This window comes from Balaenoptera musculus, chromosome 11, assembly GCF_009873245.2.
Source record: "Balaenoptera musculus isolate JJ_BM4_2016_0621 chromosome 11, mBalMus1.pri.v3, whole genome shotgun sequence".
Taxonomy (NCBI): Eukaryota; Metazoa; Chordata; class Mammalia; order Artiodactyla; family Balaenopteridae; genus Balaenoptera; species Balaenoptera musculus.
The window spans coordinates 64,341,612-64,358,413 of NC_045795.1; positions in this window are offsets into that span (position 1 = coordinate 64,341,612).

The following is a 16,802-nucleotide window of genomic DNA, read 5'->3' on the forward strand; positions in this document are numbered from 1 at the left end:
AATGACACCTGGTAATTATGATGAAGACAGTTAAAACAAAATAGTTAAGGGAAAGACATGACTAAGTGTTAGCCTGTAGCTGTTAAAACAATGCACAGCCACAAACAATGGTCTTAGGTTTTGGATTGACAATCAAATTAATGGTACACAATGCATTTTAACTCTGCATTAAATCTAGGTAGCTTCGTGAAAGGATACAGGACAGAAAACAGCAGCTACATCGTTGGTATTTTCCTCAGGGGATTTTGCATTAGCAATGGTCAGTTTCCAGGCCCTAGGACCACAGATACCAACCTTGATTGTCAGAGATGGGAGTGACTTGGGAGCAAATCACTTTCTAACAGGGAAGTAACTGCCTTATTTCTACCACCTCCCCAGCACTTTATTGAGATTGCGTTGTATAACCTAGGTCCTTTGCATTTTCATTTAAATATTAGAATCAGCTTATCAGTATCTACAATGAGATTATTTTTTTAATATAAATTTATTTATTTATTTTTGGCTGCGTTGGATCTTTGTTGCTGCGCGCGGGCTTTCTCTAGTTGCGACAAGCAGGGGCTACTCTTTGTTGCGGTGTGCGGGCTTCTCATCGCGGTGTCTTCCCTTGTTGGGGAGCATGGGCTCTAGGCATGCGGGCTTCAGTAGTTGTGGCACGTGGGCTCAGTAGTTGTGGCTCACGGGCTCTAGAGCGCAGGCTCAGTAGTTGTGGTGCAAAGGCTTAGTTGCTCCGCGGCATGTGGGATCTTCCCGGACCAGGGCTCGAACCTGTGTGCCCTGCATTGGCAGGCGGATTCTTAACCACTGCGCCACCAGGGAAGCCCTACAATGAGATTTTGATTAGAATGGCTTTGAATTTTTACATCAGTATGTGGGAGAACTAACATCTTAACATTATTGAGTCTTCTGGTCCATCAACACAGTATATCTTCACTTATATAGATCTTTATCTTAGGAATCTTACAGTTTTTGATGTACATGTCTGGCACATATTTTGTTAAATTTATCTCTCAGTATTTCATGTTTTTTTTTGATGTTAGTGTATTGGAATGACACTATTTTTTAAGGTTTTTTAAAATAAAAATTTAATTTTAAAATAGTTTCAGATTTACAGAAAAATTGCAAGGATAGTATATAAAAAGAATTCCCATATATCCCACATCTAGTTTTCCCTGTTATTAACATCTTACATTAGTATGGTATTCTTGTCACAATTAATAAACCAGTTTTTATGTTATTATTAACTAAAGTCCATACTTTATTCAGATTTCCTTAGTTTTTACCTAATGTCCTCTTTCTGTTCCAATATCCCATTCAGGCTATCATACTACATTGGTTGTCATGTCTCCAAGGAGGTGTTTTGGGCAGGTATTTTGTAGATTGTCTCTTAATTGGGATTTGTCCAATTTTTTTTTTTTTTTTACATTTGGGACATTTTTTATTACAAAAATAAACATCCAGGGTTCCTGTAACCAGAGAAAGTGGGTACAAATCCTCATTTTTTTTAGGCATCACTTTGAGTAAGAGATACTGTTTTAGTATTCTTCAGCTGTCATACCTGAATATCACAGATTGGGTGACTTAAACAACAGACATTTATTTTCTCATAGTTTTGGAGGCTGGAAGTCCAAGATTAAGGTGCCAGCAGGGTTGGTTTCTAGTGAGAACTTTCTTCCTGGCTTGTAGACGGCTGCCTTCTCACTGTGTGTCCTCACATGGCCTTTCCTCTGTTCAAATGCACATTCCTGGCGTCTCTTCCTCTGTTTATAAGGACACCATAACTTTATGACCTAATTTAACTTTAATTATCTCCCGAAAGGCCCTGTCTTCAAATGGAGTCACATTGAGGGTTAGACTTCAACCTATGAATTTTGGGGGGATGCAGTTCAGTCCATAACATTCCATCCTCGCCCCCCCCATTCACATCCTTCTAGTATGCAAAATACATTTACCCCAAGCCAACAGCCCCAAAAGTTTTAACCCATTCCAGCATATTCCAAGTCCAAATTCTCATCTATTTATCATTGAAATCAGGTATGGGTGAGACTTGAGATATTGACGTTTTTTCTGATTAGGCTGAGATACGGTTTTCTGGGAGGAACACCACAGAGGTGAAATACTATTCTTATCACATCATGCCAATGGTAGATAGTATAAGCATTACTTACCACTGTTAATGTTAACCTTGATCATTTGGCAGAAGGAGGGTTGTCAGGTTTCTACACTGTAAAGTTACTACCCTGCCTTCCCCATACCTTATACTCTGGAAAGAAGTCACTATGCAGAGCCCACTTGAAGCGTGGGTAGTTACACTCCACCTCTTTGAGGGTCGAGTAACTACATAAATTGTTTGGAATTGTTCTGCATGGGAAACTTGTCTATTCTCCTCCATTTATTTATTTGATCATTTATTTATATCAGTATGAGTCATGGATATGTATTTTATACTTTGGGTTATAACCTAGTATCACTTTATTTATTTTGTTGCTCATATTGTTTCAGGAGCTCTTTAGTTGGTTCTTGTGTCCCTTTGACATACTCCCATTATTGTGGTTTTTTGCCTTTTTTAAGTACTTCCTTACTTTCTGGCTCTACAGTATGCTCCAGGCTCATTTTGTTTATGTCCTGCTCCAGTCCTCAGATCAGCCGTTGCTCCTTTCATTGGAGAATGATATTAGAAACCAAGATCTGTATGCTAGGTGTGCCCTTTGCTACTGGAGTGTCATTGCTTCCAGGCCCTCTCAGCTGACAGAGCAAAGAAATGTGATTGTGTATACTAATCTCTGTATATACTCGTTTATAAATATTTCTTTATGTAATTATATTAAGCTAAACGTGAGTTTGTTCTGATGCCTCCAACTCAAATCCATTACCACATGGATCATTCTAGCCTCCTCACCTTGCTTATTTATAACCTCCCACCAACAGTGAGAAACCTGACTTCCACTATTCACCATCCATTCACTTAATTTTTCAATTCTAGTTTATAAGTATAGTGACTTCAGAATTGTTTACCTGTGCCCCTGTGGAAAACAACTTTATCAATTAGCATATAGTACTTATTTATATATAGTCCCTTTTGTCTACAGACTCCACTCATTTACAAAGTAAGCTACTTAGATTAGCTCCTTTTTTCTCCACCACCTTTAGGGAGGTTATTTCATATATTTGTAATACATTTTTTTCACATTCTGCATTCCATCCTGGGATTCCCTGACCTCCTAAATGAATTTTTAAAATTTACACACACTAAGGTTTATACCTTGTGCTGTAAGGTTCTGGGGTTTTGATAAGTGCGTAGTGCCACGTATCCACCATTACAGTATTATACAGAATAGTTTCACCCCTCTAAAAAAATCCTTGCTTCACCAGCCAAACCCTCCTGTTTTTTTTTTCCTTTGGCTGCACCGCACAGCATGTGGGATCTTAGTTCCTTGACCAGGAATCGAACCCGTGCCTCCTGCAGTGGAAGCATAGAGACTTAACCGCTGGACCCCGTGCCTCCTGCAGTGGAAGTGTAGAGTCTTAACCGCTGGACCGCCAGGTAAGTCCCTGATTTTGCTTCTTTAGCCTGTTTTTAAGGTGGATTACATTGATTGCTTTTGAAGTGTTGAACCAGCTTTGCAAACCTATAATAAGTCTCCCCTGGTTGTGGTGTATAGTTCTTCTTATACATTTTTGGGTTTGATTTGCTTGTATTTTGTTGGGGGTTTTTGTGTCTGTGTTCATGAGATATACTGATCTGTGGTTTTCCTTTTTAATGTCTTTGTCTGGTTTGAGGTATTCTAATGTCTTTTCTGGTATTAGGGTAATGCTGGCCTCATAGATGAGTTAGGAAGGGTTCCCCCTGCTTCTGTTTTCTGGAAGAGGAGTGGAAGTCTTTTGTGGTACAAAAGTTTTAATTTTGATGAAGTCCAGTTTATTTATTTTTTCTTTATGGATCATGGTTTTGGTGTCATGACTAAGAACTCTGCCTGGCCCTAGGTCTTGAAGGTATTCTCTTATATTTTCTTCTAAAAGTTTTATAGTTTTACATTTAAATCTAATATCCATTTTGAATAATTTTTTGTATAAAGTATGAGGTTTTAGGTTGATGTTGATTTTTTTACCCATGGATGTCCAGTTGTTCCAGCACAATTTGTTGAAAAGACTCTTCTTCCTCTATTGAATTGCTTTTGCACCTTCATCAAAAGTGAATTTGATGTATTCATGTTGGCTTCTTTCTGGGTTCTCAGTACTCTTTCATTGATTTGTGTCTATTCTTCCACCAATATTATGCTGTTTTGGTTATTGTAGTGACCAAATAGTAAGTAATAATTTTAATATCAGGTATAGTGATTCTCTCACTTTGTTCTTCTGCTTCCTTTGCCTTATCATATAAACTGTAGAATAAGCTTGTCTGTATCTACAAAAAATCTTCTTGGGATTTTGATAGGAATTGTTTTAAATCTATAGATCATTTTGGGGAGAATTGACATCTTCACTGTGTCAAGTCTTGCAAACCATGAACATGGTGTGTCTCCCCATTTAGTTAGATCTTTGCTTTCTTTCATCACCATAAAGACTCTGTACAAATTTTGTTAGATTTATGTTTTAGCTATCTCATTTTTTTGAAGTGATTGCAAATGGCATTATGTTTTTAATTTGTTTCCATGTGGTCATTGCTAGTATATAGGAATGTGATTGACTTTCGTGTGTTCATCTTGTATCTTGTGGCCCTCATGGACTCATTTATTAATTCTGTGATCTATTTTGTAGATTATTTTGGATTTTCTACAAAGACAACCATGTTATCTGCAAATAGGGACAGTTCTGTTTCTTCCTTACCAAATGTCTATGCTCTTATTTCCTTTTCTTGCCTTATTGCCTTGGCTGGAGTGTTTGATTACTTTTTGAGAACTAAAAATTATTTATCTTTAAAGTCAGTTCTCACTTAAATATAAAACATTATGTTGCTTAATTATAATAAATAGCAATAATAAATATTTACTTCATGTCAGGCATTAATCTAAGCACAATCCTGAAAGTAGATGTCATTATCAAACCCATTTTATAGATGTAGAAACTAAGACACAGAGAGGTTATGTAAGTTACCCAAGGTTACATATTTTATAAAGTAATGGAGCTGGGATTTGGATTTGTGGCATTTGGTTCTACAGGTTGGGTTCTTAACACATCCATTGTGCAAAAATCCTGGCTTTCCTTCTAGCTGAGCCAGTCTTATGCTTAAGTGAGGGAAGTAGAGGGGGAAGAGAAAGCAAGAAAGAAATGGAGAAGTTGCTGGAACATGAAAGACACAAGGTGAGCAAGAGAAAGTGTGAGACCTGATGTAAGAAGAATAGGGGAAAGATTATTAAGAATATGAGGACCAGCCATCATCAGATGAATGGATAAAGAAGATGTGGCACATATATACAATGGAATATTGCTCAGCCATAAAAAGAAATGAAATGGAGGTATTTGTAGTGAGGTGGATGGAGTTAGAGTCTGTCATACAGAGTGAAGTAAGTCAGAAAGAGAAAAACAAGTACAGTATGCTAACACATATATATGGAATCTAAGGGAAAAAAAAAAAAGGTCATGAAGAACCTAGTGGCAAGATGAGAATAAAGACACAGACCTACTAGAGAATGGACTTGAGGATATGGGGAGGGGGAGGGGTAAGATGTGACAGGGTGAGAGAGTGGGCATGGACATATATACACTACCAAATGTAAAATAGATAGCTAGTGGGAAGCAGCCGCATAGCACAGGGAGATCAGCTCGGTGCTTTGTGACCACCTAGAGGGGTGGGGTAGGGAGGGTGGGAGGGAGGGAGACGCAAGAGGGAAAAGATATGGGAACATATATATATGTATAACTGATTCACGTTGTTATAAAGCAGAAACTAACACACCATTGTAAAGCAATTATACTCCAATAAAGATGTTAAAAAAAAAAAAGAATATGAGGACCAGAATATGCCAGAAGAAGCTGGTCATGGAAAGCCTGAGAGGGTCCCCACGCCATTCCCCCCATAGGTCTTGGCTGCCTAATTGTGGGTCCCAGCTTGTTGTCTAGACATATGTCTTCCCTCCTACACTATACAAAGCCTGACTGCCTGGGCTGTCAGGGTGTGTATTTGACAGCCCTCCCCAAACCCACACACCCAGTGATTTCTGTATTTATACCTAGTTTCCCACTCTCAATTCAGCATCATTATTATTCTTTACTCTTTTTGCCACTTCTGTGTATTGGATTTTAAATCTATTTTAGAATCTAGCTCTGAAGCAAGACTGCCTAGAAGCTCTGGCTTGGTAACCTTGTGGCTCAGTCCACCACCTCAGCCCCCCAGCTGTGGTCTTTGATGTGACAGAAGCTTAATTAGTTTAGCTGTAGAACCTGGAGTATACATCACCAACTCCTAGGGTGTGAAAAACCACTTAGAAGGTGGGCTAGATAGAAGACTGAAATAGACCTGAGAGTAGGAGGAAGCAAGTCAGAAAATAGGCATTCAGGGTGATCAAAGACAGCTGAGAATGATGTACACATGTCCCTCAATTCCACAGACTGAAGGAGCTTAGTAGTTAAAAATCTAGGGCAAGGCAGTAGTGACACAGACAACCCAGAGGTTGCAGCAGGTGGTAACGGATTAAATATTGCTTGAATTCAATAGAAGTAAGTAATTTGGTGACTACCATGAGACTTGAGGGCAACACCACCTTTTAGGCATAACTAATGAGAGAAAATGTCCCTGAATATACCTATTCTAATAAGAAGAGACCTGATGAGAAAGCATGTGGTATGGTTCTAGTATGCAGAAAGTTGAAGCAAGGTTGCTGAGACTTGGAAGAAATAAAGAGGTGAGAGAAAACTGGTGCATGACGGTAGAAAAAACAGCTTGCAGTGAAGAGAATAAGGGCTCTGGAACCGTGAAGGACTGTTTTCCAGTCAGGTTGTTTTCTTGTCATTTGGGAAAGTTCTCTGGGCCTCAGTGTTCTTTCTCTGAAATAAAGACTGTAATATCATTCTTACAGTGATGATCTTGCAATGTAATTTCATAAAATGTAAATATGTTCCTTAAAAATTTTTCCATAATTAAGGTTAAACTTCATTTATCTGGAAATGCCATTCTCAGGAACCACTACTTGCCATCCTCGCTGCCAACCATTTTATATATTCAAATATTGCCCTACACATTGAGTGAGAGGTTGGAGGGCTTTACAAAAGGCAATGTCAAAATACATACAGTGATAGGGATCTTATAAATCCCTTTTCTCAAGCAGAGAAATCTGTGTGTGAGTGTGTGTGTGTGTGTGTGTGTGCGCGTGCGCACGCACGCACCCAGTGACCTTTATTAAGCTGGCCAGATGTTCAGTACATAGTTGTCTTTTTTTTTAAAATAAATTTATTTATTTATTTATTTTTGGCTGCGTTGGGTCTTCGTTGCTGCCCGTGGGCTTTCTCTAGCTGCAGCAAGCGGGGGCTACTCTTTGTTGTAGCGCGTGAGCTTCTCTTGTTGCGGAGCATGGGCTCTAGGCGCGAGGGCTTCAGTAGTTGCAGCATGCAGGCTCAGTAGTTGTGGCTCGCCGGCTCTAGAGCACAGGCTCAGTCGTTGTGGCGCACGAGCTTAGTTGCTCCACGGCATGTGGGATCTTTCCGGACCAGGGCTCAAACCCATGTCCCCTGCATTGGCAGGTGGATTCTTAACCACTGCGCCACCAGGGAAGTCCCATAGTAGGTCTTGACCAGGCTGGTTCACTACAGTGCCCCACCTTGCCTCCTTGCCTGCGCTCCGCATCTCACCCAGGCCCCACACATAGAGGCACCTCTCAGAACCCACACGCATGACTGGTTCAGGCAGCAACTGTCCACTCCTGATGAATGCTCTTAGGCGCAAGCCTTCAGAGCGGCTGATAATTTGGCAATTAACCAGCAGGCTGAAGGAATACAGCTTGAATCCTTTGATAAAGCTTGGCGTGCCTCAGCACTATCTCCTTTTGTTCAGAGAAATATGTTTTAATCAGTGTTAACAAATACTCATTCTAGACCTGGCATGAGGCACTCACATTTTTCTCTATAGTCCGAGTTGCCTCTTATTTTTTCTCTAATCTTCATCGTTTCTTAATGCCCAGTATAAGCCCTGCTTCTGTGCTGCCTTTTTACTTCTACAGCTTGTCTTCCACCCTCCATTCGAATTTCATCCATTATAAGTTGTCACATTCATACTCCTGAACTCTGCTTTAATGTTTTCTCATTGATTCAAAAATAATTTTCCCAATTAAAATGTAAGTGTTTTAGGGCAAGGGGTGTGTCTTATAGATTAGTCCTGCTTTCTGCATGTTATAACACCAAGCCAAGTGTGGAGTAATGCCCAACCCTGCAAACCCTCAGATCCGTTACTTATGTAGCAAGATTCTTCAGGACAGCCAGTTCCATTCTCCATGTGAAAATTGATGGTGACTCGATGAGTATGAAATTGTTGGTTGATTTAGGGACCAGTGAAATTCGAGGATGTGGTTGTGATTTTCACTGAGGCAGAGTGGAAGAGACTGAGCCTTGAGCAGAGGAACCTATACAAAGAAGTGATGCTGGAGAATTTCAGGAGTCTAGTCTTGTTGGGTGAGGATATGTTCTCTTCCTTAATTTTTCCATTCATATATTTATTGACCATATAGCCAGCCAATGTTCTAAGCTCTTAGAACACATCTCTGAATAAAACTATAAAGCATTTTTTTGGTCATTCTAGTATAGTGACACTGACATATACAATAAATAGCATATATAAGTAAATTATGTATGTTAGAGGATAATAAGCTCTACATAGTTTTAAAATACGTATAATATATACAAATATAAGTAGAGCAGAATTAGGGGGATCCAGGGTGCCGGGGTGTAGAGGCAGGGGTGGGTGATCAGGGTAGGCATCTGTGAGGAGATGGGTGTGAGCAAAGGCTTGAAGGAGGTAAGAAAGTTAGATATGTGGATGTAGTGGGAGACTCTTCTGTGCCAGGGAACAACCAGTGCTGAGACCCCGAGATAGGAAAGGAAGGAGGCCGGCGTGATCGGAGCACAGAGAGCAAGGAGGAGAGGAAGGTAATAAGAGAGGCCTCTCTGTGTCCTAGAAGTTAAAAAAGCTTATAGTGTAATTAAATCTGTCCGTTTTGTGTTTTATAGGTTATTTGATATCAAAATCATATTTTTCTTCATTTATTTAAAACCTGAAACTGATTATTTGTCTAGGATGGTAAATACAAAATTATTCTGGATATTCCTGCATTCTTAAGAGTCCTGTTTTCAGAGTTGCACATAAATTTATGTCAGAAGCTTTTTCAAGATTTTTCTCTATTTGGCATAGCTATGAATTAAGTAGTTCTGATTTATTTTTGTCTGCTTGGATCTGTTATGAACTGCTTTCCTCGGTTTGAATTGGCCCCATTTCACTCCATTTGGCTTCTGACCTAGTTTCTCCATCGGTCTCAGTGAAGATTCACCCATTTAAATTTGCTTTCAGCTGGCCAAACTGATTTGGTCTTGTTTTTACCTTGTTTCGTCTGGTGGTCTTCTTCTGTGTCTCTGTGCTCATGCATTTCATTGATTCTGAGAACTATATTAAAATTATCTCGAAGTAAATTAATCTTTACATGGAAACTTTGGATCCTGTTGGGTCCATTTCAGACTTTAAACTGTTTTGCTGTACTTGATTCATCCTTCCTTTTCTCTGTATATCTTTTTTTCTTTTATTGATGAATTACTTAAAACAAATCCCAAATAATGTGACATACCACTCCTAAATATATCACAATGTAACTAATAAATAAGGACTTTTTTTTTTAATATGTAACCACATTATCAGTAGGGCTTCAGTATCATCTAACTCTTGGTCTTTGTTCAAATTTACCTGATCATCTCAAAAAAGTCTTTTTGAGAATTTGAATCAGGATCCAGACAAGATCCACACATTCCATTTTTTTTAAATGTCCCTTAAATCTGTATCAGTTCTTCCTCCCTCTTCTGGTTTTTCTCTCAAGGCCGTGGATCTGTTTGTAATGCTCTGAATCTAGAAAATAAATCTATTTTAGATAATATTCTAAAGTAGTTTTTACATAGTAGATTATAAATCAAGGGAGAATAATTTTGAACTTTATCAAGAAGTGTCCACCAGGGACTTCCCTGGTGGCGCAGTGGTTAAGAATCCGCCTGCCAATGCAGGGGACACAGGTTCAATCCCTGTTCTGGGAAGATCCCACGTGCTGCGGAGCAACTAAGCCCATATGCCACAACTACTAAGCCTGCGCTCTAGAGCCCACGAGCCACAGCTACTGAGCCCGCGTGCCACAACTACTGGTGCCCACATGCCTAGAGCCCACTCACCGCAAGTAGAGAAAGCCCGCGCGGAGCAGTGAAGACCCAACGCAGCCATAAATAGATAGATAGATAAAATGCCATTTGCAGAAAAAAAAAACCAGAAGTGTTCATCAGCATGAAGAACATGGGAATTCCCCGGTGGTCCATTGGTTAGGGCTCGGCGCTTTTACTGCCGTGGCCCGTGTTCAATCCCTGGTCAGGGAACTAAGATCCTGCAAGCTGCGCAGCACGACTGGAAAAAAAAAAAATGAAAACATCACATCACCAATGGCATTGCTGGTTGTAGTGTTTGAGTTACCACCCATACAGCACACCTATGTCTGTCACCAATAGAATATACACGTGTCATCAGTAAGGCATATCCATGTCTGTCTGCATTTGTAACTGTCATGTCCACAGTGATCTGCCTGTAGCTGTAAGCATCTCATTGCTTCATTATGTCTCCTAATGTAGTCCTGTGAAATTCATATTGAAATACATAATTTTTTATTGTAAATTACTTTCTTTTATTTCTCTTTTATATTTTGGTTAGGGCATTACATTATTTTTAAAAAATTCTGTGTATGGGGACATTTTATTAAATATGAATCTCATTACAAGACAGTAAATGAGATGCTGCAAGACGTAGACTATGAAAAGGAGCCTTTGATTCTGACAGTATTGAGAACGTGTCTGTCTTCTGCCTAACCTTTTAAGTTCTTTCTTAATTAACTCTGTTCCTATCACTTATTCATGCAAAAGTATTTATTAACTATTATATGTTAGGTCCACTTATGGGTTCTTGGAATATACCAGTAGTATATCTGGGAGAAGCGTGTTCCAGACATAGGAACCAGCCAGTGCAAGGCATCAGGAGGGAGTTCAGTGTGGCTCAGATTGGAGGGAATGAAGGGTGGAGTATAGATGGAGTCAGAAAGCTGATAGGTTATGAAAGAATGTGGAACCTAGTGGGCCACTCTCAGGGCTTGGTTTTTACTCTGAACATTACGGGGTTTTTTGGGTTTTTTAAAAATAAAGTAAAGAGTTCTATTTATTAGGAATGTAGAATAAAGAAAGAAGAGATTGGAATGGGCTTTAGTGACCTGCTCCCATCCCATTCTTCTATTCTTGATCCCAGGGCAGAACTCTCATGGCTCTAGGGAATACTTCCTTTGGATGGATGAGGGTCCTGGCAGGACTGGGCTCAGTAGATCCTCTGGAGCAGCATGGCTTAGCCACCCCTCATTCTGTCCTGAGAGAGTCAGTGCAGTTGGACTGGGTGTCTGGGAATCTCCTGATCAGGATATCTGGATGGCTTTGTAGCCCTAGACCATGGTCAAAGCCCAGAATACCTCCTGTCCCAAGATTTAGTCTATAGGCCAAATTTGGTTAGTTTTTCCCCAAACAGATTGTTCTATGTCAGGGGGTTTAATTCTCACTGGCTTCTTTTCTCCAGAGACCTAGTCAAAGCAGCAAGAGTCTCATTATTTGCTTAGAAGCTTTTTTTTTTTTTTCCTTTAAGGACAGATTTAGTAGAAAATAAACCTTTGTATGCTGATTAGTTCAGAGTTATCTGCGGTTTGTATAGTGTTTAAGAGCACATCCCAAACCCTGTTTTGTTTCTTCTTTCTTTGTGACTGTGAACAAGTTACTTAACCCTGCTAAACTATTCTCTGCTGCCTTCTGCATTGGAGACATCCAGGCTGAGTGACTCCTACGTCAATCCACTCTTTCTTCTCATAGGAAAAGTCACAAAGTACGTTCCCATGTAGGTCATAGGATTGTTCTCTCTTGTTGGAAATAAACGGTTGTAGCTGTGTGTGTCAGTGTAACTGGTTATGGCTTAGAAGATAATTTTAGTGTAAGTGCAGATACAAAGTTGAAGATGCCTCTGATGCTTACTTGGAAGATTATTTATTGGAATAATATGTAGAATAATAGGTTCTGCTGTGGGTTTTTTTTTTTTTATTCAAGTAAAAGATGTAAAATGTAAAAATTGACTACAGTACATAATCTGAATCTAATCATAGGAAAATGTCAGCAACATTCTATACATATTCTAGAACATGAGGAATGTTCCCTAAAAAAAGAACTCTATTCTTCAAAAATGCCAGTCTCATGAAAGAGACACTAAAGGAAACTAAAGAAACATGAAAACTAATTGTAATATCTGATTGTAGACTAAATCCTGTACTGTAGGGAAAATGCTATAAAGGACATTATTGGATCAATTGACAAAATTGGAATATATATGATAGTTAAAGTATTATGTAAATGTTAAATTTACCAGAGTTCAAGCGGAAGTTTCTGTGGGGCACCTGAGAAGGACACAGTTAAGATGGAGTTTCCAGCCCAGTGAGTCTGAGGGCCAGACCGTGACCCCATAAAGCATGATCTCCTGTCCAGACTGTGGCAAAGGTGTTGAACCAACTTGCAAATTCTGCCCCTACTGCAGAAAACCTTTGCCTACAGAGGAGCATGAGGGGTCCCAGACCTTTGTTCAGTCGGTCTATGTCATCCTCCCAAGCTTGGACTCCTTCCCTGAAATCTACATTCGTATATATCAGACTACTTGCTTGACATCTGTTGGATGTCCCATAAGTGTCTCCACATGCCCAGAACTAAGCTCCTGATATGACTGCCACCCCCCACCTGCCTCTTCCATAGACTATCCCATCAAGGTAACAGCAGTTCAGCTTAGTCAATTTCTCAGACCATGGAGTCATCCTCAAGTCCTCTTTCTCTCCCACCCCATGACTGCAGCCCTCCAGCAGATCTCATCATCTCTCCCTTTAAAAGTCAATGCTGAGGACTTCCCTGATGGCACAGTGGTTAAGAATCCACCTGCCAATGCAGGGGACACAGGTTCGATCCCTGGTCTGGGAAGATCCCACATGCCGCGGAGCAACTAAGCCCGTGCACCACAACTACTGAGCCTGTGCTCTAGAGCCCACAAGCCACAACTACTGAGCCCATGTGCCACAACTACTGAAGCCTGTGTGCCTAGAGCCCGTGCTGCACAACAAGAGAAGCCACTACAATGAGAAGCCCGTGCACCACAATGAAGAGTAGCCCCCACTCACCACAACTAGAGAAAGCCTGTGAGCAGCAACGAAGACCCAAGGCAGCCAAAAATAAATAAATAAATAAATAAATTTATTTAAAAAAAGAAAATTTACCAGAGTTGATAACTGTATTGTGGTTATGAAAGTGAATATCCCTACTTTTATGAGACACACACTGAAGTATTTAGGGGTAAAGGGCATTGATGTATGCAGTTTACTCTCAAATGATTCAAAGAAAAAATATATATATACATATACGTATACACACGTATACATATTATAAAATACAAATGTTAGCAGTAGGTTATTAGGGTAAAGGATATACAGCTGTTCTTTGTATTGTTCTTATTCTTGCAACTTTTCTGTTGCATTTGAAATTATTTCCAAATAAAAAGTCAAAAGAAGTTGAATGGAAATACAGGTCTGGTGAAGCATGTCTTGGAGAGACAGACATTAACAGCTGTGAATGATTAATGGGCTAGATCTTACTATAAGACAAGGAAGAAAAGCCCAGCCAGCCCTTCCTCAGACTGCTTTGACTGAAAACTTTCTTTCTTCAGCAGATGCAAAGCCAGAAGTCCATCCCTGGCCCCTCTGCCCTCTGCCCTCTGGCCTTTGGCGGTCAGCAATTTCTCAGCCACCATGAACTCTGCAGTCATTTTTTTTTTTTTTTTAAAGATTTACTTATTTTATTGATTGAGTGATTGATTGCTATGTTGGGTCTTCGTTTCTGTGCGAGGGCTTTCTCTAGTTGTGGCAAGCGGGGGCCACTCTTCATCGCAGTGCGCGGGCCTCTCACTATCGTGGCCTCTCTTGTTGCGGAGCACAGGCTCCAGACGCGCAGGCTCAGTAGTTGTGGCTCACGGGCCTAGTTGCTCCACGGCATGTGGGATCTTCCCAGACCAGGGCTCGAACCCATGTCCCCTGCATTAGCAGGCAGATTCTCAACCACTGCGCCACCAGGGAAGCCCCTGCAGTCATCTTATTCCAGGTTCATGTGCAGGAAATCAACTCCAACCACGGGATCCTTGCCCAGATGACCACCAGCAGTGGCAGCAACAACATTCTGATAAAAACCACTGGGGGGCCAAAGCAGAAGATCAAGGAATGGGAGTCTCTACACCTTTGTTTTGGAGTACAAATGAGAAGGGGACTTAAGTGCTTTTCTCTTGCCCACCCCAGGGACCACCAGTAAGCTCTCAGGAGGCAACAAAGTGTTGAAGGTACAGCTCAGTCCAGCCCAGAGGGTAAGCTCTGGGGAAGCAGACAACATTCCTGAGAGGGTAGAACTCTCAGGATTTGGAGCAGTCAGGTTTAGAGGTGTGGACTAGGTTTTAGCCAGAAGTCAGACCTCTTCAGACACAGGCTGTCACGAGCGGGGATATCTCCTGTGTGCAGAAAGTGTGGGCAAAGCTTTAGCAGGAAGTCACATCTCAACAGACACCACAGGACACACGGGGGAAAAGCCTTATATGTGTGGGGAGTTGTGGGCAAGGCTTTATAGATAAGTCACCCCTCTACAACCACCAGAGTACACACTCAGGTGAGAAGCTTTATGTATGCAGGGAGTGTGGGCACGCTTTTAGCCACAAGTCACACGCACACAAGGGAGAAGCCCTTTGCATGATGTGTGGGCGAGGCATTAGTGAAAAGTCAGACCTCATTAAGCACCAGAGGATTCACACAGGGGATAAGCCTTATGTGTGCAGGAACTGTAGCCAAGGCTTTAGGGTGAAATCACACCTCATCACACACCACAGGACACGTTCAGGTGAGAAGCCTTTTGTTTGCAGGGAGTGTGGGTGGGGTTTTAGCCGCAAGATAATCCTAAACACACACCAGAGGACACACACAGGAGAGAAGCCTTACGAGTTGCAGGGTATGTGGGCAAGACTTCAGCCACAAGTCAGCTCTCAGCACGCATCAGAGGGTGCACTCAGGGGAAAAGCCTTATGTGTGCAGGGAATGTGGGCAAGGCTTTAGCCATAAGTCAGCCCTCATCAGACACCAGAGAACACACTCAGGGAAAAGCCTTAGGTGTGCGAGGAGTGAGGGTGTGACTTTAGCAACAAGTCAGTTGTCAGCCACATCAGAGGGCACCCTCAAGGGAGAGGCCTTGATTGTGAGGTAGTGTGGGTGAGGCTTTAGCTGGACATCACTCCTCATCACAGAGCAGAGGACATGCTCAGGGAGAAGCCTGACAGGGAGTGAGGGTAAGGTGTTAGCTGGAGGTGAGCTCATAAGAAACACTGGGAGTCAAATCTCTCCACCATCCATTACCACCCTGCTAGAGCTCTGCGAGGGCTTCAGAGACAGTCTTCTGACCCCTTACACCCTCTGTGAGTATGAAGATGGCAGAGGTCTAGCCTCTGAGAACAGAAGTACCAAGTGATGGTCCTCTTGGAGAAGTGGTCTTTGCTTCTACCTACTTCCTTCTTCAGCTGTGTCCTTCTATTGGCTTCTATGACACTTTCCTGTTCTATTTTTGTCTACGTCTCTAGCCTTTGATGCATCCTCTTCTACCCCACTTTAGGTATTACTCAGGGTTCAGTCTCACCCTCCAATCTGAGGGACTCCTTAACCATGTCTCCTTCCTAACCCTCCAGTTCCAAACCCAGGTCCCTTTAACCACACCCCCAAATTCTTCAGTCTCAGGATCTAAACCTCAAAACCATGCTATTTGGCCCTCCAAGGACAGGGATAAGGTTACTAGCAATGCCCCACCATCAGCCTTCCAATACCAGGTTTTAGGGTTTTTAAACACAGCCCCTCCTGAGCCCTTCAATCTCAGTGCCCAGTCTTTTAGCCACACTCTCACATCAGTCCTCCAGTAATTGTTCTAAGGCCCTTTGAACCAAACCCACTCTCACTTATCTTACATTCCCAGGGCCCATGTGGCCCAGGTTCCTGATAGTTCACCTAACTTTCTTCTTGGCCCTAGCGCTGTATGTCAGTGGGTATACCCTGGAGGGCTGTCTACTCAGGCCCCAGTGTCTTTATTTGCCAAGAGGATATTTGCCACAGAGAGGAAGGAGAGAGATTTTTTGTAACACCCCCCACCACCACCACCAAAATCTGGCTTGGTTTGGGGCTGGAGGAGAGATAAAAGGGGTTGTTGGTCCAGATGCCTTTGTCCACAGCCTCTCACATGGAAGTGGTTGTCTCCAAAGTTAGCCTGGTGGGGGGTAAGGGCTGGGAGCACCTGGAGTGTAGGTTCCCCCCCACACTTCAACTCAGGCACTACTGCCCGGTCTACCACCATAGTGCTGCCCCTTTTCCCATGGCCTTAGCTAAAACCCACAGAGGGAAGTCTGTGTTTTCTCTAGGGGTTGCCAAGCAGAGAAGGGGGGGCCCCCACCATCATTCCATGTGACCTCAAAGCTGCTTCCTGATAGGGCAACAAAAGTGGAAAAA